This window comes from Fukomys damarensis, unplaced genomic scaffold, assembly GCF_012274545.1.
Source record: "Fukomys damarensis isolate Sample0158 unplaced genomic scaffold, DMR_v1.0_HiC HiC_scaffold_27, whole genome shotgun sequence".
NCBI classification, from domain to species: Eukaryota; Metazoa; Chordata; class Mammalia; order Rodentia; family Bathyergidae; genus Fukomys; species Fukomys damarensis.
Window position 1 is genome coordinate 6,408,676 of NW_022900939.1, and position 25,408 is coordinate 6,434,083.

Sequence of the window (25,408 nt, forward strand, 5' to 3'; positions counted from 1 at the left end):
TTTTTTTTTTTTTTTTTTTTTTGACGGGGTCTTGCTATGTAGTCCAGGCTGGCTTTGAATTTATAGCGATTCTCCTGTCTCAGCCTCCCGAGTGCTGAGATTATAGGTATGCACCACCACACCCTGCAATGTCAGTCTTTTAGAAGCAAGAAGCAGAAGGTAGGGAATGTGAAAGTCAGGACTCGGAAGTGGAATGCACTTGGCCCCTTCCTTGTGTCCTTTCAGAAGCTGTGGGGGCTTTTGCTGTCATACAGCCCGAGTTCAAATCCTCCCTCCATCCAGAGGAGTCAGGTGATATTTCCTGTTGGGCACCAGTCTTGCCTTGCATGGAGCAGAAGCCAACTGTGGCCGCCTTGTTTGGGGACCTCAGAGTCCTGAGCTGGCTTCCACCTTTTTGAGTCTACTATTCACCTAGATTACAGAGTACAGGAGAGACTGGGCTGCACACCACCCTCTGGCGGGGGAGCGGGGGGCTCAGACCCCTCCACCTGATCACGCTGGCTGTCTCCGAGCCCGTTCCTGCATCTGTGACGTGTGGAGAATGAAGCCTGCCCCAAGTGGTTTGTTGTAAAGTTTTAAGGTGTTATATCTGACCTGGCTTGAACACACACACACACACACACACACACACACACAAACTGGCTTGTCAATAAATGGCCGTTATTGCAGTACCTCAGATCCATAGTGTACGTTTTGCATGTGATTCTGGGTTACATGAGGGTGGCATTTCTTTGCGAATTCAGGTGTGCAAACTGAAAAGAAAATTTTCCACATAGGTGAAATCATATCAATGTCACCCTAAATATAATTAATAATACTTCCTTACTGCTGTTTTCTGGGGATACTGGAGATTGGACACAGGGACATTCTACCACTAAGCTACATCCCCAGCCAGCCCTTTTTATTTTATATTTTGAGACAGGGTCTTGCTAAGTTGCCCAGGATGGCCTCTGATTCAAGATCTTCCTGCCTCAGCTTCCCGAGTAGCTGGGATTATAGGTGTGTGCCACCTTGCCTACTTCTCTGTCTTTTTCCAGTGCTGGGGATGGAACCGAAGGCCGTGCACTTCCAGGCATGCACTGTGCTGCTGAGCTCCCCCTCAGTTCACTTAATAACAATTTCTTATTGTGGACTCATATGTCCATGTTCAAAATTTCTTGGCAACTTTTAAATCCAGCCAAGCAACTGCCTGGATCAGCAGGTTCTCTCTGTGGGCACAGAGAGGATGAGCTCATTGTAATATTTGCCTAAGCCAAACAGAATTGGAAAGGTACATCTGTTACAGAGGGGGAAAAAAGCCACGGACTGTATTTCAAGACTGACTAGAGTTGAGGAGGGACCCCCCTGTTTTGGTTATTCAGGTCACCAGTCCCCGCTTAGTCCCCACTGTATTTAACACCACCGCACTTAATGAAAGCGTAGTTGGTACCCTCTCGCTGCATGCTGTGTATCCAAGCCTTCTGGTGCAATTCAACTGATATTTATTAGTAACGAGCCTGGGACATGCAGGAGGCTTCTCCTTGTAACCATTCTCACAGGGGTCTCAAGCCTGACCCCTGCCTGAACTTTGTCCCCAGTGAGTTTGGCAAGGGTCTGCCTTGTGAGAGAAGGAATGTCGTAGGACACCTTGTCTGTGCACTGTAAGGTCCAGGCAAGGGAAGCCTTCCGGTTCCTTAGGGGACAGACATTTCATCATGTGAATGTAAAAATTCAACAAAGATTAAAAAGCCAAAAAGGTCAGCCATCTCGTCTCTTCTTACCCAGCGCTGTTTTTCCTGCACTGGCCAAGAAAGGTATTCAGCTGAGTCTGGGAGCCTGGGCTGGAGGTTTCCAGAAGTAGGGAAACAGCAGTCTCAATTTGGACTCTCCCTGGGGGACCAGAAATCTCTCTGAGCCAGAGATCACTGCCCTTCAAGGCAGAAAAAGGGAAAAGTTCTGAGCCGGGTTTAAAAAGTACAAAATATAGTGTTTTTATAAGACAGAATTTAGCAGTGAGGTGGGAAATGGGCCCTCTTAGGCACTGCCAGCCAGAGAGTAGATTGATACCTTTCTGGAGGGCAATTTGGAAATACTATTGAAAGTCTTAAAAATGATCCTACTCTTGGAATTGACCCAAAGGAAATAAATAGGGCTACACTAAAATGTGTCTATCGGAATGGTCATTGTAACATTGTTCATAGTAATAAAAAAAGGGAAAGAATCTAAATGTCCAGCCATAAGGAACTGGTTGAGAAGGAGCCGATAATTTATTGGGCACCCTTTCGTGATGGAATAGTATTCAAGCATTAGAAAGGATATTTTAATTAATTAATTGATTAATTTTTTGGTACTGGGGATTGCGCTTGCGAGGCAGGTGGCAGAACCACTGAGCTATATCCCTGGCCCAGAAAGGATATTTTAGAACGAGGACATGGTGGTGCAGGCCTGTGATCCCAACACTTGGGAGGCTGAGGCAGGAGGGTCGAAAGTTTGAGGTCAGCCTGGGCTACATAGTGAATTTCAAGGCTAGCCTTGAGGGAGACTCCGTTTCAAAAGCCAAACGAACAAAACATTTAAAACAAACAAACAAAAGAAATGATGGTGTAGAATCAGTGCTCTCAGCATCCGTGGTTTAGGACAGCTCTGAAATTATATGCAGAATGGAGTGTATCCATGTATATGTCTGTGCGCACTTCTAGGGGAGGGGCCTCAGGCACATGGCCTAAGAGAGTAGAAATAATTGCTATTATAGAAAATATTCCAACCAGAAAGATGTTGATACCGTATTATTAACTGAAAAGAATGTGAAGGAGAGGTGAAGAGCAAACATAATATGGTCTCATTGTGATAAAAAATGTGTATGCGTGGATGTGTGTGTAAGAAAGAGGAAAAGGTCACTTACCAAAATAGTAATCATGATTATCTCAGAAAAAGTAGGGTTACGGGGAATTTTTTTTCTTGTTCTATTTTCTGAAATTGTTACTACAAACATATATTACTACTAGAATAAGAGATTTAAAAAACCTAGGGTGGAGTCAGTGGATCTGGCTGGCCAGGAACTTGTCCCCTTCCTCCCCCGAGCCCTGTGTGTGTCCTGGCCCAAGCTGCATGCTGAATCCAAGAGGACAACCTTCCCTGATAGAAGAGGACTGGTTTTTGGCCAACCTGTATGCGTACCTGCAGCTCCCAAACCAGTTCTTGAGAGGGCTGAAGCAGGGAATGGTGGCCCATGCCTGTAATACCAGTGCTCAGGAGGCTGAGGCAGGAGGATCTTAGGGAGTTTAAGGCCAGCCTGGGCTACATAGTGACTTCAAGTCCAGCCTGAACTACTGTACATTGTGAGACCCTTCTCAAAAAAAAAAAAAAAAAGAAAGAAAAAAGAAAAAAGAAAAAGCCAGGCATGCTGGTACACACTTGTAATCCTAGCACTTGGGAGGCTGAGGCAGGAGGATTGCCACAAATTTGAGCCCAGCCTGGGCTTTGTAGTGAGACTCTGTCAATAAATAAATAAAAGATGGAGCTGGGAATTAGATCAGTGGTACAGCCTTTTTACACCGAGGACCCTGATTTCAATCCTCAGCACCACAAATAAAAATCACATAAGAGCATGGCTCCTGGACTCTGGAAGCACACACATTGAGTCCCGACTAAGCTAAGGGGGCCACAGAGGCTTCCTTAACTTCTCTAGGCCCTGATTTCCCCCTTTATAGACTGAGTACGGCAGTAGCTTGTATTAATAGCTCTAAGACGCCAGGCCTTGGTACAAGGCAATGATCAGGGGAGGCCGGCTGCTGTTAGCAGTGCAAAGGGGAGAATAAGCTTGCAGCGCCTTAGCTTGTGATTTCCTGCACGAGCCTCGCTTTCCTCATCTGTGAAATAGACGCAGTAGGTTCTGCCCAGCGGGCTGATTTCATTACCAGGGAAAACACGCCCTGTGTATTCTCGGGGCTCAAAAAAACAGATGGAAATGTTCCAGAGCACAATTTCGTGCTTGGCAGTAGATGCTTAAAGAACCAATCCTTTCACTTTTTTTCCTTTTCATATCGTAATACAAATCTGCCCATGCACCACAAGCTGAAAGCACCTAGCACAGGCTTCAAAAAATCCAACATTGGCTGGGTGTGGTGGCGCATGCCTGTAATCCCAGCACTCAGGAGGCTGAGGCAGGAAGATTGCTGTGAGTTCAAGACCAGCCTGGGCTACATACTGAGACCCTGTCTCAAAAAACCAAACCAAACCAAAACAATCCAACATTGGCGGTGTGGTGGCGCATGCCTGTAATCCCAGCACTCAGGAGGCTGAGGCAGGAAGATTGCTGTGAGTTCAAGACCAGCCTGGGCTACATACTGAGACCCTGTCTCAAAAAACCAAACCAAACCAAAACAAAAAATCCGACATTTCATGTGTCCCCAATGCGGTCACCATGGTTGCTCCAGTCTGGTCCCAGGATGAATCATTCTTGTTTTTTTTCTGTTCCTACTCAAGTTTATCACCTCTTTCCATAACTTCAGCTGCTGACAACAAGAAAACACAACCCAGGAAAGGGACCCACAGGGTTGCCAGAGCCCGCACAGCCTGTCCCTAGCGCCCTGGTCCCCAGAGCTATTCGATGAGCCGTGACCCGCCGCGAGGACCGTGGCGCTGTGGAAAGTTTGAGCTCCCGATGATGGCCAAGCATCTGTTATGTCTTGGCTGAAGCCTCCTCCTCCTGCCACCTCATCTGGGCCATCAGCGTCCAGGACGCTGGCGATTTCCCTTGGCTCATCTTTGAAAACATATCTGGGATACAACCACTGTCGCCCACTTCCAGCTACCACCCTCGCCCAAGCCGCCAGCAGTGCTCATTCAGATTTAAGAATTTCACAGACTGAGCTGGCTGTGGGGGTGCATACCCATCATCCCAGCACTCTAGGAGGCTGAGGCAGGAGAATTGCAAGTTCCAGCACAGTCTGGGCCATTTAGCAACTTTGCAAGACTGCCTAAAAAGAAAAAAAAGACTTTATTACAGCAATTTTAGCCTCTCAGTAATCTCTCTCTCTCTCTCTCTTTTTTTTTGTACCGGGAGTCAAACTCGTGACCTTGCAGGCAGGGGAACCACTGACCTAAATCCCTAGCCTGTCTTTCTTTCCTTCTTTCCTTCCTTCCTTTTTTTCTTTCTTCTTCCTTTCTTTTCTTTCTCTTCCTTCCTTCCTTCCTTTCTTTTCTTCTTTCTTTCTTTTATTTTATTTTCTTTGAGACAGGATCTTGCTGTGTTACCTAGGCTGACCTGGTACTCCTAGGCTCTAGCAGTCCTCCTGCCTCAGCCTCCTCATTAGATGGGATCATAGATGTTCATTACCATGACTAGCACATTAATTGTTTTTTAAATTTTTGCACCAGTCTTGCATACCTTGGATAAATCCCACTTTTTCATGGTGTACTACATTTTTTATGATTTATTTTTATTTTATTATTTATTCATTCATTTATTATTTTTTTTTTTTTGGTGCCAGGAATCAAACTTGGGCCCTTGCACTTGCGAGGCAGGCAGCAGAACCACTGAGCCAAATCCCCGGCCGTGGTGTACTACTCCTGACCTACATTGGTGGCTCCAACTTGCTAATATTTTGTTCAAGATCTTTACATTCATGTTCATAAGAGATATCGGTCAGTAGTTTTTTGTAATGTCTTTGTCTGGTTTCGGTGCTGCAGTAATGCTGGGCTCAGCGAATGAGTTAGGAAGTATTCCTTCTACCTCTATTTTCTGAAAGGGTTAATAGAGAATTGGTATAATGTCTTCCTTAAGTATTTTGTAGAATTCACCAGGGAACCCACCTGGATCTGGTGCTTTCTGTTCCTTTGTTTTGTTTTGTTTTGAGACTGGGTCTCACTGTGTAATTCAGGGGCTGGCCTTAAACTCACAGAGATCCTCCTGCCTCAGCCTCCTGAGTGCTGGGATGACAGGCATGTGCCACCACGCCTGGCAAGTGCTTTCTGTTTGGGAAGGTTATTAATTATTTATTACTTTACTAGTCATAGTTTATTCAGATTGTCTATTCCTCCCTGTATTGGCAGATTGTGTCTTTCAAGGAATTGATCTTTTTCTCTGGATCATCAAAGTTGTGGGCATTGACTTGATCATATTGTCCTTTTAATGACTGTCATGGTTCATATCTGAAGCCCCCCCCAGCCTCGCATACTCATAGGTGGGCTTTGGATCATGTGGTGTCATACTCACCAGTGGATTCTTGCACTGAGGAGGTTACAGCTGAGTGTGAGACTGGGGGTGCGGTGAGGCCTGGGGGAGGGGAGGGGCCATGGGGGGCGTGGCCTGGCTGGGCGCAGCTCCCTCCTCCTCCCTTGATCCCTCCCTGCTTCCTGCCTGCCTGCCAGCCGCTCTTCCTCCTCTGCCATGCTGTCCTGCCTCCGAGTCAGCAGACTATGGACCGAAACTTCTACAGACTGTGAGCTAAAATAAACCTTTCCTTCTTTAAATTGCAGGTGGGCTGGGGATTTGGTTCAGCGGTTCTGCCACCTGCCTTGCAAGAGCGAGGACCCGAATTCGATCCCCAGTATCAAAAAAACAAAAACAAAAAACCCCCAAACCAAATTGCAGGTCTCAGTGACAAGGAAGTAACTAAGACAGTGACAATGGGATGTAAGAGTGTCCCCTATTTCATTTCTGCTAACAGTAATTTGTGTCATCTAGAGGTTTATTGATTTTATTGATCTTTTCAAAGAACCAGTTATTGTTGACATTGATTTTTTCCCATTGATTTCCTATTTTCAATTTCATTGATTTCCACTGTAATTTTTATTATTTTATTTCTTCTACTTACTTTTTTGTTTGTTTGTTTAAGACAGGGTCTCGCTATGCAGTTCAGACTGGACCTGAACTCACTATGGAGTCCAGTGACATCCTCAAATTTGCAGCAACCCTCCTGCCTCAGCCTCCCAAGTGCTGGGATTATAAGCATGTGCCACCATGCCTGGCTTCTCTACTTACTTCGAATTCAAATTTTTCTTTTTCTGTTTCCTAAAGTGAAAAATTAGATGATTAATTTTAAATCTTTCTTCTTTTCTAATATATATTTTTGATTCTATAAATTTCCCTGTAAGTACCACTTTTACTATACCTTACAAACTTTGATAAGTTCTATTTGTATTTTTAGCCTGTTCAAACTATTTTAAACAGCTCTTCTGAGATTTTTTTTTCTTTAATCCATGTGTTATTTAGTTTACTATTTAATGTCCACATAGGGTATTTCTCTCTGTTTTTTGTTTGTTTTGTTTTGAGACAGGGTCCTGCTTTGTAGTTTGGCCTGGCCTTGAACTCAGTATGTAGCCGAGCTGGCCTCAAACTCCCAGCAATCTTCCTGCCTCAGCTTCCTGAGTGCTGGGATTCCAGCTGTTGCTGTCAAGTCTAGCAGCAATGTGTTTTTAAATTCTAGCTTAATTCCATTGGCTTCTATTTCTCCTTACAATTTTATCAACTTTTGCCTTATATAGTTTGACACTCACTTGTTAGGTCCATATACATGGAGGATTAATATGTCTTCTTGGAAAATTGACCCTTTTATCATTGTGAAATGCTCCTCTTTATCCTTGATAACTTTTCTTTCTTTGAGACCTTTTCTGTCTGAAATTAATAGAGCTAATCTTGCTTTCTTTTGATTAGTGTTAGTATATATGTGTTTTTCCATCCTTTTACTTTTAATATGTATTCTTCACATTTAAATTAAGCTGTCTCTTCCTCTCCTTTTCCTCCTCTTCTTCCTACTTCTTCTTTTTCTCCTCCCCCTCTTCCTCCTCCTCCTCCTCCTTTTTTTCCTTCTCTTTCTTGATGGGGGATTGGACCCAGGGCTTGTGCACTGAGTTCAGCCCCTAGCCCCTTTTTATTTTTTGTTTTGAAACAGGGTGTTGCTAAATTTTCCAAACTTACCTCAAACTTGTGACCTTTCTGCTCGGCTTCCCAGATAGCTGGGATTAAAGACATGTACCAACATACCTGGCTTAAATAAGTTTCTTATAGATGCCATGTAGTTGGATCGTATATTTTAATCCACTTTGACAATCCTTGTCTTTTAATTGGTGTATTTAGGCCACTGATGTTTAATGTGATTATTGAAATATTGAATTGATATCTGCCATAATCATTACCCTTTTCTTTTTATTGCTCTTGTTATCTGCCCCCGGTTTTGTCTTATACACTGTTCCTGCCTTTTGTGATTTTAAGCAAACATTTTATATGACTTTATTTTCTTTCCTTTCTTCACATAGCAGTTATATTTCTTTTTAAATTTCGTTGTTGTTTTTATAAATTAAGATTAATTCAACTCCATCTTCAAATAACATTATATATCTACAAAGGCAGGGCAAGTACCTTAAAATAAGAAAATATTCTCAATTTGTTTTGTTTTGTTTGAGATGGTCTTGCTATGTAGCCCAGGCTGCCCTTGAACCCGTGGCAATCCTCCTGCCTCAGCCTCCCGAGTGCTGGGATTACAGGCGTGCACCACCACCTTGAGCCTGGCTCAAGGTCTTGCTAAGTCACTAAATTCACCAGGCTGGTCTCACAATTGCAGTTCTCCTGTCTCAGCTTCCGGAGTGCTGGGTACAGGCCTGAGCCACCAGGAAGGAAATGGCTGTCCTTCACTTTTGTGAGATAATTTTCAGGGTACAGAATTCTAGGCTGGGATTTTTTCTCAACTCTAAATATTTCTCTCCGCTCTTCTTGCTTTTTTGGGCACGGTTTCTGAGACATATGATGTAAATCATATCTTTGTTTCTCTTCTCGGTAAAGTGTTTCTTTTTCCTTTGCCTTCTTTCAAGGACTTTTCTTTTTTTCCCATTACTTTTTTTGTTTTTTATTTTTGTTTTTGGTGCTGAGGATGGAACTCAGGACTTTGAGCTTGTGAGGCAGGCAGTGGAACTACTGAGCTAGATCTCTGACCCAAAATTTGTTATTGGAGTTGTTTATTTATTTATTTATTTTTTTGTACCAGGGATCAAACTCGGGACTTTGTGTTTGTGAGGCAGGTGGTGGAACCACTGAGCTAAATCCCCAGCCCCTTCTTTTTTTATTTTCTGAATTTTAAATAAAATATGCTTGGGGCAGAGTTGCTTTTTTGCTTTGGAATATATCTTCTTGTTCTCTGAATTTCTTGGATCTGTGGTTTGATGTCTGACAATTTTGAGGAAATCCTCAGTCACGTGATTGCTTTAAATTCTTCTTTTCCTTTTCTGGCATTTCCTTCAAGTATAAGCAACAGCTTTATTTGAGGTCCCACAGTTTTTGGGCATTCTGTCTTTTTCTGTCCCTTTCTCTCATTGCTTTTTGTTTGGAAGTTTCTATTGAGTTATCTTTTAGCTCAGTACTTATTTCCTCAGCCATGTCTGATATTCTAATGAGCTTATCATAGACATTAATTTTGGTTTTTGGTTTTTTGAACTAGGTTCTTGCTATGTGGTCCAGGCTGGACTCAAATGCACTGCTGTCCACCACCATGCCCAGCTCAAGGACATTCATTATTTATTTTTCAGTGCTTTTGTTTTTGTTTTTGTTTTTATATTTGGACCTGGAATAGAATTCAGGACCTTGTGCTTTCAAGGCAGGTGGCAGAACCATTGAGCTAAATCCCCAACCCTATTTTATAGTGCTTTTTAAAAAAATCTCTAGGATTTAATTTTCCTTTTTTTTTTTTTTTTTAGAATTTCTTTCTCCTTACATTGCCTATCCTTTTGTGGGGGAGTTGGTACTGGGGGTTGAACTCAGGGGTACTCTACCACTGAGCTACATCCAACCCCTTTTTATTTCTTATTTTGAGACAGAGTCTCACTAAATTATCCTAGCTGGGCTTTAAACTGGGATCCTCCTGCCACAGCCTCCCAAGTAGCTGGGATCATAGGTGTTTGGAACCCACTCCTGTTTATCTGTTTTGGCATGTTGTTTATTTCATTTATTAGAGCCCTTAGCATCTTAATCATAATTGTTTTAAATTCTGGTCTGATAATTCCAATATCTTTGCCATATCTGAGCCTGGTTTTATTTTTATTTTTTGAGGCAGTGTCTTGCTGTATATTCTAGCATAGACTGGGCTGTCCTCAAACTCATGGTGATCCTCCTGCCTCAGCCACCTGAATGCTGGGATTTTAGGTGTGCACCACCATGTCTGGCCTGAGCTTGGTTTTAATGTTCTTCCATTACTTCAAATTGTCTGTTTTTAAAAAAATTTTCCTTGTTTTTTTTTTTTTTTTTCGTCTTTTAGTATGCCTTGTAATTTTTTCTTTACAGGCAGACAGGACGTCCTGGATAAAAAGAACTATAGCAAATTGGCCATTTGTGATAGGGTGGTAAGGAATGGGGGAGGGGAAACACATCTGTAATTCTCACTCTTTTAGTGAGCCTGTGCCCCTGGCCTGTGAATGTCAGAAGTTCTTCTTGGTCCCTTGACCCCTTGGATAGGACAGGATTGCCAGAGTGGGCTGGAGTTGGATATTTCCCTTCCCCTGCGTCAGGTGGGCTCTGATGAAACCCCAGTGGTTTGGGTTCATTAAAGTAGCTTCTGTTGAGGGCAGGTCTCGTTAAGAACAGGGTACCCTGGTATGTGTTCAAATGTTGTTTCCCCCAGAAGCACCAAAGACTTTCCCGCCAGTGTTCATCCTGAGGACCTGGAGGTAAAACTCAGCAGCTCAGGGATCCCTCCTATGACTGAGCTCCCTGGAGTTTTTAACTGTCAGATTTGTCCACACTGAGCCTTCACACTGTTTTGGTTTTCTTAGCCAGGCACTGGTTCCTGCAGAGGTGTCTGTTACAATAAATGATACTTCCAGTTTGCCTTGTGACCTGACTTTCCTAATGGATTTAAGGAGGGAGTTGATTTTTCAGTCTGTTTAGCTTTTTAATAGTTGTTAGGCTGGAGTTCCAACTCCTTGTAGGCTGGAACAGAAACGAAAAGAACCTGTAGAGTTTTGCTACAGCACCCTTCCTGGTTTTCTTCTTCTGTCTGCCCACAGCATAGCCCCTCAAGTAAATCTTGTTTGTTTGTTTACTTGTTTGGTACTGGGGATCGTATTCAGGACCTTGTGCTTGTGAGGCAGGTGGTGGCTCAAATAAATCTTTCGAATAATAGGATTATGTTACGTTCTTGTTCAAAGCGTTTCGGTGGTTCCTGATGTCACTCAGGGCAAGAGCCAGGGGGTTAAGGGCTCTTTGTCCCATCTCCAGCTCTTGTAGTCTTTTCTTTTTCCTCCTCTTCTTCCTCCTCCTCTTTTTCTGTTCTTCTTTTTTTTTTTTTTCCTTTTTGCAGTGCTGGTGATTGAACCCATGGCCTCACACACTGTGGGCAAGCACTCCATCACTGAGCTATATCCCTAACACTTGGTGTGTGTGCATGTCTGTAGGGAGGGGTACTAGAGATTGGACCCAGGGCCTTTGCACTGAGCTACATCCCCAGTTGTCTATTGTTTTTTATCTTGAGATAGGGTATCACTAAGTCACTAAATTGCCAGGGTTGGGCTCAAACTTGAGATCCTCCTGTTTCAGCCTGCTGGACCTAACCTATTTAAAATTTTCTTTTGAGACAGGTCTCGCTAAGTTGCCCAGGCTGGGGGTTCCATCTTGCAATCCTGCCTCACCCTCTCAGAGTGCTGGATTACAGGCTTGACCATCACACCTAGTTTCCTTCTTCCCTCTTACAAGGTCTCCTCCAGCCGTACCTGCTGCCGTGTTGTTTTGGGAATTCCCATGTGTGTTCTCATTACCACGGCTGTGTACTGGCTGTTCCCACTGTCTGGAACAATCTTCCCCCAAACCTCTGCATAGTCTAGACCTTCCCTTGTTTCAGCTCTTGGTTCCGTGGAGCTTTTCCCTACTTCCCCTGCAGATGATAGTAACTCTTTCCCTATCATCCTACTGGCTCCTGTCCCTGCTTTATTTTCTCCATAGCCTTTAGCACTCTCCAATTCACTGTATGTTTTACCTTTTAAAATATGTTTACCTTCTTTCCTCACCGGAATATAAGGCCCACAAGGGCAGGGGCTTTAAATCTGTACTGTTCACTGCTGTAACACCAGTGCGTAGGGTCCTCGGTGACCGTGTGTTGGATGCATGATTGTCGTGCTTACACAGATGCGGAGGAAGATGTGCTTACAGTTCAAACTCGGGTCTTCCTGACTCGGAGCCGTGTTCGGAGTGGCTGTGTTTCATTGCCACTCAGTTTCATGTGGCATCTTGAGTATCCGATGGGCTCTTCCAAATGGCTATTTCCTGCGCTCTGGCAGTTTTCTATTTCTTGGCTCTCACTGGAGTTGATTTTTTCTGAATTCGGAAGAACTCTCTATGAACTGTGTCCTGATAGTTTCTCGAGATCACTGCATCGCAAAATAAGCTGAAAGGAGACTGCCCGCTACCTTGCATGCGGGCTGCCTCGCTGCAGCGCGTCCACCAGCTAAGGTCAGGGCCGCACCGCTTCTGGCCAAACTCGATCCCAGTTTAATTATCAATATGGTGTGCTGACAAGAACCCCACGAGATACCCCAGTGATACGCCTCCCCTGGGACGTTGTATCGCCTTCCCGGTACTTACAGGACATTATCTATTTTGACGTTTATGTGACCTACGCCCGGGTCAGTGCTTACCCATCGCTTCTACCCCATTTCTTCATCTGGAAGAAACCGAGGTCGTAGTTAGTGGCGGTGATGGAACTAGAAGACCGATTGTGCCTCGAAACCGAGTTTGTCAGCTGATTTCAGCACTGTTTGTCTCCAGTTTAGTTTCTTTCTGCGTTGCTTTTCGTTTGTTTTTGTGGTAACAGGGGATTGAAGCCAGGGCCTTTGCGCTAAGCTACATCCTCAGTCTTTAAAAACATGTTTTTTATTTGGAGACAGCATCTCACTAAGTTGCCGAGGCTGGGCTCAAACTTGCAGTCCTCCCCGGCTTCCACCTCCTGGGGTTCTGGGGTTCACCTGTCCTGTTTATGTCTGTTTATGTCCTGTTTACAGCTCCGCCAATTTTTGCTCATACACATCATTGTGGGTCTCCATGGCTAAGGTGTTTTACAGAAGCGGGAGAGATGAGGTATATTTTGGCCGTGTGTAGTTTCTGCTATCCAGTATCCATGCTCTCTTCTTTTCGAGCAGCCCCAATTTCAATTTTGGGCAATTACTTCTGCCCTATCGGTTGCAGACTTCATTGGGCTGACAATTAAAGTGGAAAAAGAGTGGACATTTCACTTAACATTAAATAAATGAGATTCAAGGACACAGAATTGGAATTAAAGTGGTGAGGGATAAAAGGAGGTGGCGTAAATCGTGCCCTAGCAAGATGTCTCCTATTCCAGGACATCTTGGGTGTCATTGTTCCCAGCTGCAGCCCGAGTCTCAGCTGATCCTGGTTCCTGTGAGCTGGCCCATCTTCTCCGTACACTTCCTTGCTTAAGATGGCCAAGGTGCATTTCTGCTGTGCAACCAAAGAGCCCTGCCTGGAGTAGGGCAGCATTTATAGGAGGATGAGTTGGGCTGAGTGAACGAAGGCTGCAGAGCTGTTGTGGTCAGCTTTCCTGGCCGCAAGACACAATACCCGATCCCTGCGACTTAAAGGAGAAATTTGGCTGATGGTTGCAGGGGATTCAGTCCATGGTCTTTCAGCACCAAGGCAGAAATGTCACGGCAGAAGGGCTTGGTGGAGCAGAGGTGCTTAGTTCATGGTGGCCTTTGAGCCAATTAGGGCAAGGTTTGAGTTGAGGAGGATGTGACTGGAAGGGAGGTTGGGGCTGCCCCTCAAGAGCTTGGAGAGGGGAGGGCAAGGAGGCTCAGGCTGTCAAGGAGTAGAGGCAGGAAAATGAGACCCAAAGTGGGAAGAACATTTTCTTGTGAGGGAACGGACTTCCATGTCACATTCTCAGGCCCAAGTCTCATATTTTAGGTGAATGGCAAAACGATTCGCCAGTTATCATGGAATGCCGAGTGGCACTGGTAAATGAAAGGGCAACTCATGGCTGTCCTCTCTATACCAACACAGAGAACAGAAAGTGTTTTCTAAGGTAACCTCCTCTAATTTGCTTCCTCTCTGCTATCTGGCCGTCCCTTCTCTGGTGAGGACAAAGCACCTTGAGTTTCCCTTTGCTCACTGTCTGGGTCAGGTTTAAAGCAGCTCTCCTGCCCAGGCCCTCCTTGTTATCTGTAGGGACTCGCTGGGCTCTGAGAGGCCAAATATGACCTTTCGTGTCAAATATGCGAACCCTTCAAAGTCATGCAGCAATAGGGTCCCTGTCTGCAGGTGAGGAGATCAAACTGCTGAGAAGTTAAACAGTTTGCCCAGGTTGGATCATTTAGCTAGCAAGCAACAGGGACAGGCCTTGAGCCCAGATTTAATCCAAAGCCCTTTAGAAGTCTGGAATTTCATCCTACCTTTGCTACTTACTATGTGTCATCTTGGTCTTAGCTCTGTAAATAAAACCCTAGGTCCTGGGTTCATTTATTGGTAAAAATAATAACAGAGACTGGAGGTGAAGATTGGTTTTTATAGTCCGTGCCATTATTTTATTAGTGGCTTAGTGGAGAGCTATGCTGAGTTTAATAGGAAAGAGTTCTGTGATCCTTTAATGATGTCTGCTTGGGCCAGGAAGTGAGGAGGTACATACATTCGGTCATCTATTAGCCACTCCTGTGATCCTGAAGTTTTAGGTCATTAAATGTTATAATTCCTTGATTTAAACACCTTGAACTTTTAATAACAAAAAAGCCCATTCTGAATATTCTTGTCCTCTGCTTTTCTTCTGGTTAGATTGTCTCAGTCTTCCACACCTGTCCAAAATCTAGCACCATGGAGTAATTGGTCCTATTGCTAAAGAATCTCCTTCTCCTGGCCCGGACAGCCTAAGTATATTTGTTATCTATTGCAATGTAACCAGCTGCGGAAGAACTTAATGGCTTAAAACAAAAATGATTGATTTCTCATGATTCAGTGGGCCCAGTGGGGAGCTGTGTTCCACATTGGCTGGGGTCACTCGTGTGCCTCTGTTCAGTTGTGAACTTAACGTTGGCATCACGGTCACCCACCATGGGGCCCCTGTCTCCTCGTGGGGTCTCCAGGACCTCTCCGTGCTGTCTCTCTCTCCAGCAGGGCAGCCTGGACTTTTTATTACACGGTGGCTTGGTTCCAACAGGAAGATCAGGACAACAAGCCCTGATTGCAGACATTTCCTACGCCTTTGCTGTGTCACGCTTACGAGTGCCCTAGCCTGACTAAGTGTCCACTTAGGGTGGAAGGTGATGCACAAGGGCTTACCTAAGAAGAAGCGTGGTTCATCAAGGGCCACCACTGTCACAGGCCACCATGATAATCAACTTGGGATAATCTGAGGGATTCCTACCATGCATGTGTGTGACCGATGCTGCTGCGCCGGTGCCGAGTTATAGGAGTGAGACAGGCTCCTTGCCTCTGGCGTTTCCATTTCAGTGGCTAATGTGGAACATATTCTCAAAGAGTGAAACAATACAAGTTAGTGGAAGCAGATTCCAACATACGGCTTTATTTTCCAAAAGTTTTCCTGTGGATTAATTGTTTGAACTGCTTTTTAAACAAAATGCCAGGGCCACAAAAGCCTGTACAACCCATACTGTAGACGAGGCATGGTGAAGTTTCACAAGCTTCATCATTTTAGCCTTCATGTTTTTTTTCTATCAACGTATACACTCGAATTGTCACTTGCTTAATCTCCTGTGATTCAACTTGCATTTTAACACTTACTTTTAAATAAAGTTTAATACAACTGCTACAAAAGCAAAACCAGTATCGTTTACTGTAAATATAACATAGCCACAAAAGTTAATTCAGCTAAAATGAAAAATAGTGATAGCATCAAATACCAGAAAGGATTCAGAGAAACCAGACTACTCCACACACTGCTGGTGGGAATGTAAAATGGGAGAGCAGTTCCAGCAAAGAGTTTGACAGTTCAGTTTAAAACCGAAAAGCCTAAACTGGGGGCGGTGGCGCATGCCCTCCAGAGGCTGAGGCAGGAGGATTGCCGTGAACTCAAGGCCAGCGGGAACTAAATAGTAAAACCCAGGCTCAAAAAATAAACCCTTAAAAATAAATAAATAAAACCAAAAAGCCAGATTTGCCATACAACCCAACTATTACACTCTTAGGCATTTATTACAGAAAAAGGAAAAGATCTGTTTTCTTGCAGGAAGTTATTCGTGAATAGTCATAGCAGTATTTTTCGTTTTGTTTTGCTTTGAGACAGGGTTTCACTATGTAGTTCAGGGTAGCCCTAAACTCCTCTTTCTCCTTCTCCTTTGGTACCAGGGATCACACTCAGGACCTTGTGCTTGCCAGGCAGGCGTGGTGAAACTAAGCTACATCCCTATTCCCAGTGGTGATATTCTTAATAGCTGGAAAATTGGAAACTACCCAAACACCTGACAGTATATGATTGGCCAAGTTAACCATAGCGCATACGCACTGTGGAATACTACTCACCAATGAAAAGCAGTTCATTATTGGTACTGCACAACGCAAGTGAGCCTCAATGAAATGATGATGAATGAGAAAAGCCAGTCCCAAAGGTTACATAATGTATGATTCCACTAATACAATATTTTCGAAAAGACAAAACTTGAGAAATGGAGAGAGGATGAATAGATTGTAAAAGGGTAGCACTGTAGTACCATGGAGGCTGGATCTCTGGTGCAGTGGAACAGCTGTCCAGCTTGTCCAGGACTGCATGTGTTCACACACACATACACACACACACGCGCACACATGCACACACAGGCACACTCAAGCACATATAGGACTGATGACAGCTGGCTACTGTGGTGCGTACCTATAATCCTGCACTCTGGGAGGCTGAGGCAGGAGGATTGCAAGATTGAGCCCAGTCTGTGCAACTTAGGGACTCAGAGAGACCCTGTCTCTAAGTAAATAAACAGATAGGCCGGGGATGTAGCTCAGTGCAAAGGCCCTGGGTTCAAACCCCAGGACCATCAGCAAAGCAAAATAAAAGTAATGTAAGTGAGTTCTATGGATTTTATCAGTAGCAATTTCATGGTTTTGACTGGGTATTCTTACTGTGTAAAATATTAACATCGGGACATACTGGGAGTAGGGGGAACAGGACTGCCCTGTACACTTTTTTTTTTTTTTTGCAACCTCCTGTGAATCTAACATTGTTTCAAAACAAAAAGAAAAAAGAACTAGGACAATTAAAATAAAAGGTATTTGTCCGTTTACTGCCCGAAATATCTAAAATCACTTCACCTATCATCCGTGTTATATGGGTTCCACAGTGGAAGATTCTGATGTGCGGTAGCAACAGAAAGAGTCCAGCTTTGAGGAACGAGGGCAGAGCACTGCCCAGTCCTGGGGAGGGTGTGACAGATACGCACTAAGTAGGTCTTCCTCCGGGACAGGTACCATTCCAAGCACGTTCTGATGTGAATTCGTTTAATTCTGACGCCAACCGTGTGTGGAAATGTGGGTTTCTGTGGGAAAAGACATCCAAGTAGAGATCTGTGTGCCGGCGGGAGGGGTCCTCTCTGGAATGGCACCTGTGAAGGTCCCGGCACACGGATTGAGCAGAGGGGTTAGGGTTACAACAGCGGTCTCCACAGACTCTAAGGAGAGCGCTGGATCTGGGATGGTCTCGCTTAAAGTAAGGGGCTCAGCCCTCTTTTCTCCTCATTAACAAGTCCTAACCACGCAGGCTGTCTCCAGGGAGGGGACCTAAATTTGGGCAAAGCATCATCCTCTGTCTGAGGGCAGTGGCTGGAGAGGAGCTGACTTGTGGATTGTTAGAGACCAGCACTTCTGGAGCTGGGTATATGAGTCATTCAGCAACTGCAATGGAAAGGAGAGAGTTGTTTTGGTTCACGGTGTCAGAAGGTCCAGTCCATGTGGGCTGGCTCCAACACAGAAACAGCGCAGTGGAAGGGTCTGGAGGAAGGAAAGCCTCTGTTCTTTTTTTTTTGGTTTTTTTTGAGACAGGGTCTCACTATCTGACTATGTAGTTGAGACTGACCTGGAACTCACTGTGTAGCCCAGGCTGGTCTCGGACTCACAGTGATCCTCCTGCCTCAGCCTCCCTAGTGCTGGGATCACAGGCATGCGCCACCACGCCTGGCAAGCCTCTGTTCTTTTTTTTTTGGTTTTTTTTGAGACAGGGTCTCACTATGTAGTTGAGACTGACCTGGAACTCACTGTGTAGCCCAGGCTGGTCTCGGACTCACAGTGATCCTCCTGCCTCAGCCTCCCTAGTGCTGGGATCACAGGCATGCGCCACCACGCCTGGCAAGCCTCTGTTCTTTAGAAGGGGACAGGCGTGAGGGAAATACTACGGTATCCACTACAGTCCACTCTTTCGTGCTTGGATTCCCTTGCTGAATATAGTAATTTTGTTCCCTCTGGGGTTCTTTTTCTGGGGAAACATAAAGGAGGGAGTAGAACGAACAACTGTCCCAACTTTCCAGGCTTCTGCTATAGGCTCTGCATTTGTTCGAGATTCCTGTCATTCTCAGCGTGTCGACTGATTTCTGCAGCGCTGTAGGTCTTAGGGTGTGGCTGTCACATTTGTCTCTTTACTGCCAATGCTGGACACAGGGGTGAAGAGGGTCCCAGTGGACTATCTTGGGTCAGATGTGGTGATAATAGTGAATCACCCCGCCTGGTGGTGAGATTTCTTAACTGCTGGCGTCTTCACACCAGAGAAATGGACACGTAGCTTCAACTTCGGCTGGATTCTGTGTCCCTGACCGAAGGAAACTTCTGTGCACCAAGCCCTCTGTACCTGAGAGTAATGAAAAGCAGAGCCATGCTTGCTTCCACCTCTTGGTCCCTGGGCCCATAGATTCTGTTTGCCTGGGACACAGCACCATATCATGGTCTTTGATTCCGGGCTCAACTGTGTCCTGGAGGGCAACGTTCCATCTTCGCAGGACATCATCTGTAAACTGGTACTTGAGCGACCTTCCGAAGACCACTGCATCCCTCAGTGGAGCCGAAAGCCTATAATCAGGGTAGTATGTCTCTGGACCAGTGGCTCCAGGATCAGACGTCCACGGCCACCGTTCCTTGGTTGTAAGGTGGGTCTCTTGGTCTAATACACTGCATGAGATCCTGCGTCCTGAACCATCGGCACTGGCTGATCCTGTAACAGGAAAGACAAATTCTTGCATGGACTCTGTGTCAAATCCAGTCTTCTCTGCCTGCCAGAGTGGAAAGGTTACAGTGTAGTCGCGTTTCCCCAAGTCCTGGCTGTTCCTTGGGAAGGCTGGTGCCAGGTGAGGTGCTCAGCGCCGGTGTCTCTGGCTGGCAGGTCGGACATTTGGTGGTGGCCGTGACAAGGACCAGCAGTAATGAGGTGGAGCAGGAGCTCATGCTGTTGGCTCCCTGAAGGCTCCTGTTCCTGCCACTGTGGTGACTCTTTCATGGCCATTATGCCTCACGGGGGTGGCTGACGACAGAGGCTGGCTACCTGTGAAATTCTACTTGCTTGCTAGCAACTCTGCCACGGCGGACACCCTTTGACAGGTGTTCACCTACAGAAGGTCTGCACACTTAATGCCTAGTTCCAAAGATCCATCTACTAGATTTCTCTGATCACCTTGTCCCTAATTCCCCAATCTTTCCCTTCCAGACTATCGACTAAAAGACCAAGCCATTCTCCTCTGCCCATGAGTCAGTGTCTGCTCTAACTTCAGGCCACTTTTTTTTTTTGCCTGCGGTGGATGGCCAGGTGCACGTTCCCTGAGCACTGGTACCACCCTGAACACTGAAGGATTTCTCTCCATTCCTACCTCTGCGGTGACCACACCTCCTACACTAGGTGGAGCAGCGGCTCCTGGTCAGTCCACACGTGCATTACTGAGCCGACCACCCATGGACCACGGTCAGTCTTCACTTTCTCATCAGCGGGCCACGAAGGATTCTCCACAGGGCCACAGCCGTGAATTGGGGGAGCTGCGCTTGGGTGCATTGCAGGTGATGTAGGAGTGTGGTCCTCCCGACTGTGCGGCTTACGTACTGGATCCTAGATACACCTCTTGCATCTTATGGTGGGGTATTTCTGAGCCCACAAAGCTTTATGACATGGTCTGACAGAATCCACCTGGAGACAGCCACTCCGGCTGTGCGGTCCCTGGATGTCCCATAATCACACAGTCCGTGTCTACCATGGCTCAGAAGCGCACTCAGGAGCTGCTGTTTGATGGCCCATGACCATAACGGTGAGCTTTCAGTGGTACAAACAGCTTACTGTGCATGCGGGCCATAGGTTTGCCACCTCTGGCCAGTGTAATTTTCTGTTGCATATGGTGCGTCCTTGTGTGTCTGTATTGTGATTCTTCTTCTTCTTCTTCTTCTTTTTTTTTTTTTTTTTTTTTTTTTTTTTTTTTTTTTGGTTTTTTTGAGACAGGGTCTCACTATGTAGTTGAGACTGACCTGGAACTCACTCGCCCAGGCTGGTCTCGAATTCACAGCGATCCTCCTGCCTCAGCCTCTCAAGTGCTGGGACTACAGGCGTGCACCACCACGCCTGGCTTCTGCATTGTGATTCTTCTTAACACTTGCCAGACACAGGACAATCTTTCTTAACACTGGCACCTCTTGTGTCTCTGACAACGCCACTTACACACAGCCTGTACCTGCTGCAGGGCTGCGCTTGCTCTGGGCCCCACTGCCAGTGGATGGCCTTCCGGGGAAACGGGCTGGCACTGTTTTCAAGGCATCTCCAGAACCCAGAAAAGTCTACTAGGTAGTGGTAGGTAGAGTTCAAGTTGGTCCTCAGTGATTCTGACCTCCTGGCGTTCACTGCCTTATGGATTGTCCCCTCAGTGTGGGCTGGACCTGGTAACTTTCTTCTAGCAAACAGAAAATGGCAGAAGCTGTGGGACAGCCCTTCTGGGATCAGAGTGCAAAAGACTATGGCCTCTCTCTCCCTCTCTCTCTGAGTCACTGTGTAGCACAAACTGGCCTTCAACTCACTATGTAGCCTCTAATTCAAGGAAATCCTCCCGCCTCAGCGTCCAGCATGCTGGGATTACAGGCGTGCAGCACCACGTCGGGCTCCCTCTGTCTGTCTTGTCACCGGGCTGCTATGGTGTGAGGACTCTCAGAACCCCTGGTGAGGTCCCAAGGTCTCTGTCGCAGTCACTCCTGTTGTTGGGACACAACAGCCAACATCCACAACTCAAAGGAGCAGAGGTTTATTTTGGTTCACCTTACAGAGGTTTCAGTCCAGGGTCAGCCGGCTCTGGGGCGGAGGAGAGCTGTTCAGGGGCCTGGGGCCCCGAGGCTGGGAGAGTGAAGGGAGGGGTTGGCGGGGAGAGCGACTCCTCCGGCCACGCCCCATAACCGGCCTCTGTGGACCTGACCCCTACCAGGGACTCAGCAATAAGCCCCCATCTAGGGGGACATCCAGATACAAACCGCCAGGGTCCAGCAGCTCCGGAAAGAGCTTGGAAGCCTGCGGCAGCCAGAGAGTGATCTTGGAAGCAGACCTCGTCTTAGCTGAGCTGGGACCGCAGACCTGGCTGTGGGCTCCTGGGAGTCTCGGCCCCATTTCCCCAAACAGGTCCCTGACCTCGGCATCACAGACTGCGGGAGTTGAGGATTCAATCTTCCCTGGGGTCCAGTTCCTCTTATAATTAAGTTCCGGTCCTCAGTTCTCTCTGCCCTCTGGTACAGAGGAGAGGTTTGTTTCTTTTTTTTATGCTGCCAAAGACACCCTCCAGCTCTCACATTTTGCCTTAGATTGGTGATTAATCATTCTTGGCCGTTCCTTGTCTCTCTCCAGCGAATCGATGTTCCTGCGTCCTCCGCCACAGCCCTCATCCTGCAGTCTTTCCCACGCCTACGTATGCAGAGCCGCTCAGGGCCTAGGCCGCACGCTCGAGTGCAGTGATGGCCCTGGTGTCCCACCCCAGTGCACGTGCCACGGGCTCCGGGCGTCCCGCCCCCCCGGAGGAAGGGGGTCCTCGGTCCCCGCCAGCCAGCCAGGGATACGGCTCCGACTTCCGTGTTCCAGCTGCTTTCTGCGGCCAGCCAACTGGTGCAGGTCAGGTTTCCCGGGAAACAGACTCGAGGCCCAGATTTCCTCGCAGGCAGGCTCTGGAGGAGCTGTTGTGGGAAGGGTACCTGTGCGGGAGGAGAGGAAGCTGGACTGGGTGGAGAAGCTGAACAGTCACGCGGAGGCCTCGGGGGTTTGTGGGGTGCTCACAAGCTGGGGTGGCCCCACAGAGCTGCCCGTCCAGCCAGGGAGGCAGGCTTTTTTTACCCCCCACTGACCCAGCAAGGGGACGGCATCTTGGGCCGGGCATCTTGGTCAAAAGTGTTCCCTGGAAGGGGCCAGGGAGCAGCCAGCACCCGCTGCGGTTGGGAAATGAGTGTCTCAGCCCCGAAGAGCGATCCAGCGGCACCGCCTCACCCATTCCAGGGGACACAGGTGCCACCCCCTTTCACGGATGAGACCACCCGAGTCCCGGAGGAGCTAACGGGCAGGAAGTCAGAGCCGGAGCCCACACCGTTCCCTGCCGTGCTCGATGCCACTCTGGAAAGAGGAGGGAGGGAATCCCTCCCCCGCTCCCAGGACCGTGGCCAAGTCCGAGAGCAATCTGGAAATAAAGCCTGTTTTTATATCCCTGGTCTCCCGGTGGGCACCTTTCTCCCTTTGTAGATTCTTGCAGGGCTGAAGGCTGAAGGCCCAAGGCGAGCCTTCCGGGCCTGGGAGCGGAGGAGGTGGTGTGGTCCGCTGGGTGTGCGAAGGTGGAGTGGAGGCCGTGGGGAAAGTGGCTCCGGCTGGAGGCAGAGCCAACCTGTGCGGCACGGAGCGCCGGGGTCAGCGGCCAGGGCAGGGAACCTGGACACCACTTTCTGCACAGTGGCAAAGGAGCGAGCGCCAAGGCGACCGTCTTAGCAGAATGGCAACAGTGGCCCCAGGACTTCGAGTGAGCCAGCGAGATTCCCTAAAGACGGCTTTCCGCAGAGGAGGAGGCAGAAAGTCTCTTCTGCGTGGAATTCTGAGCACCGCAGGGACCAGCACCGAGAACACAGCGCAGGGTGAGAGCCCAGGAGTGCGGATCTGCCCCGCTGCAGGGTTCATTTAACCTCACAGACCTGGCCCTGCTGTGTGCTTGTCTGGTCTCTTGATGAACATCTGATCACCAATGCCTCTGTTGTCGTTTGCCAAGGTTCAGAGAGGCTGAGTAATTTCCCTCAATGTACCAGCATCTCGGTCAGCTTGGGTCGCTCTAACAAAATGTCACGAAGCGAGTGGCTTGTAAACCTCAGAAAGTCATGGCCCAAGCTCTGGAGGCTGGGAGTCGTGTTCAGTGCGCAGTCGGGTGAGGCTGGTGAGGCCCTCTTCTGGGTTGCAGATCGCCTGCTTCTTGTGGTAGAAAGAGACCTCTGGGGTCCTTTCCCATACAGACCGGATTCTGTCTGGGTCCTGATCCCCTACCAGCAGGCCCACCTCCTGATGCCATCATGCTGGGGCTTAAATGTCAACATTTTTTTTTTTAGATGGGGTCTCACTGTGTAGCCCAGTCTGGCCTTGAACACATGGAGACCCTCCTGCCTCAGCTTCCTGAATGCTGGGATCATAGCATTTCTAATGCATAGCATCCTTTGCTTCATTGCCATAGTCATTCATTGTTTCATTAAGCAACGCATTCATTCATGCAGGACACAACTACCCCCGAGAGTGCAGATTCTGGGCTAAGATGAGAAATACAGAGCTGGATATGAGTGGGCCTCTGTCCTTGAGAGGCGGATCTGAGGGATGTCCCCCCTTCTTTTCTCTCCTCCGTGCTTGGTTTGCATCCCCATTGTGTTTTTAAGAGTCTCTTTTTTATTTATTTATTTATTTATTTATTTATTTTTTGGGTGAGACAGGGTCTGGCTGTGTAGTTCAGGCTGGCTTTGAATTCACTATGTAGCCCAGGCTGGCCTCAAACCCGTGGAGATCCTCCTGCCTCCGCCTCCCGCATGCTGGGATGACAGGTGTGCGCTACCATGTCTGGCACCTTCCTAAGATTCTTGCAGGTTGCTGTGTTAACAGCACTTCACTTTCACAACTGCTTATTAATTTGTTTAATAAACATGGATTGGGCCCTTATAATATTCTATTGGGTGAATATATCACAATTTAGTCTCTATTCATAGTGTTCGAGTTTTTTTTTTCTTTTGTGCATAATGAGACTGAGAACTCCTTTCCTATGGCTTCTGATACAGGTGCCAGAGTTCCTGAAGAGCACTAATCTTTCTTTCTTTCTCTTTCTCTCTCTCTTTTTTTTTTGTACCAGGTATTGAACTCAGGACCTTGTGCTTGTGAGGCAGTTGTTGGCCCCACTGAGCTAAATCCCCAGCCCTTCTCCCTCCCTTCCTTCCTTCCTTTCTTTCTGTTTGTATTTTAAAATAAAGTCTTGCTATGTAGTCCAGGCTGGCTTTTTGGACTCACTGTGTCCCTCAGGTTGGTCTCGAACTCAACGCGATCCTCCTGCCTCAGCCTCCCACGAGCTGGGACTACAGGTGTCTGCCAGGAGCACTCATTTTCTAACTGGGATTCAGGAACTTTAGCGGGTCATGAAATCAATTTAATAGTTTCTATAAGGATTTTATTTTTATTAGTATGCATTTGCAATGCAAAGCGTTTATATTATTTTTGTGGAGTTGGTGTATGCACAGGACACACCTTCATTCCTCTCTTCACCTGCTCTCCTGTCCTCCCTCCTTCCATCTCTTGACCCCCTTTGCATCTGAGAAAGCTCTGTCTGTCTGGGCTGGGGATTTAGCTCAGTGGTTCTGCTGCTTTCTTTGTAAGCACAGGGTCCTTAGTTCGATCCCCGGCACCAAAAACAAACAAAAAAGCTCTCTCTGTTTCTTTTTTTTTTGGTACCGGGGATCGAACTCTGGTCCTTGAACTTTCGAGGCAGGTGGCAGAACCACTGAGTTCAATCCTAGGCCTCCTATTATCTTTTATTTTGCTCCTTATTTATATTTTGGTTTTCTCATGTACGAGAAACCATGCAATATTTAAGCTCGCGTGTCTGACTTACTTCACTTAGCATTACGGTCTGGAGGTGCGTCCATTTGCCTATAAATGACTCAGATTAGCTAAATCTTGGAAGCAGCCTGTGTGTCTGTCCAAAGACAACACGATCGGACATAAGAACAGACAGCCAAGATTTAGCTGCTCTGAACTGCACTGCTGTCAACATGAGTGTGAACTGATCGCTGTAATAACTGCGTCGTGGCGCTCTCAGGAAGATCCCCAGAGGGGGAGCATCTGGTGGAATGGAGTCTCTGGTTTCAGATTCTTGTGGGATCTCTACGCTGATTTCCATAGTGCTCGTGCCAGCTCACGGTCCTGCCAACAGCGGAGAAGGGTCCCCTCTTCCCTGCAGCTTTGCGAGAATTTGTTATCATTTGATTTCTTGACGACGGCCC

At 46.9% G+C, this 25,408-nt stretch overlaps 1 protein-coding gene and 1 long non-coding RNA gene across 2 annotated transcripts in view; both read left to right on the forward strand.

Annotated features, from left to right (window-relative positions):
* LOC117283533 overlaps nt 1-23,011 on the forward strand; it is a 35,454-nt gene extending 12,443 nt beyond the window's left edge. Inside the window, exons 2-3 of the long non-coding RNA XR_004514575.1 lie at nt 21,759-22,019; nt 22,843-23,011. This is a non-coding gene — a long non-coding RNA (uncharacterized LOC117283533). The remainder of the gene's footprint in view (nt 1-21,758; nt 22,020-22,842) is intronic.
* Nucleotides 1-25,408, forward strand: part of LOC117283538 — an 89,760-nt gene that overhangs the window by 26,935 nt on the left and 37,417 nt on the right. The window lies entirely within an intron of this gene.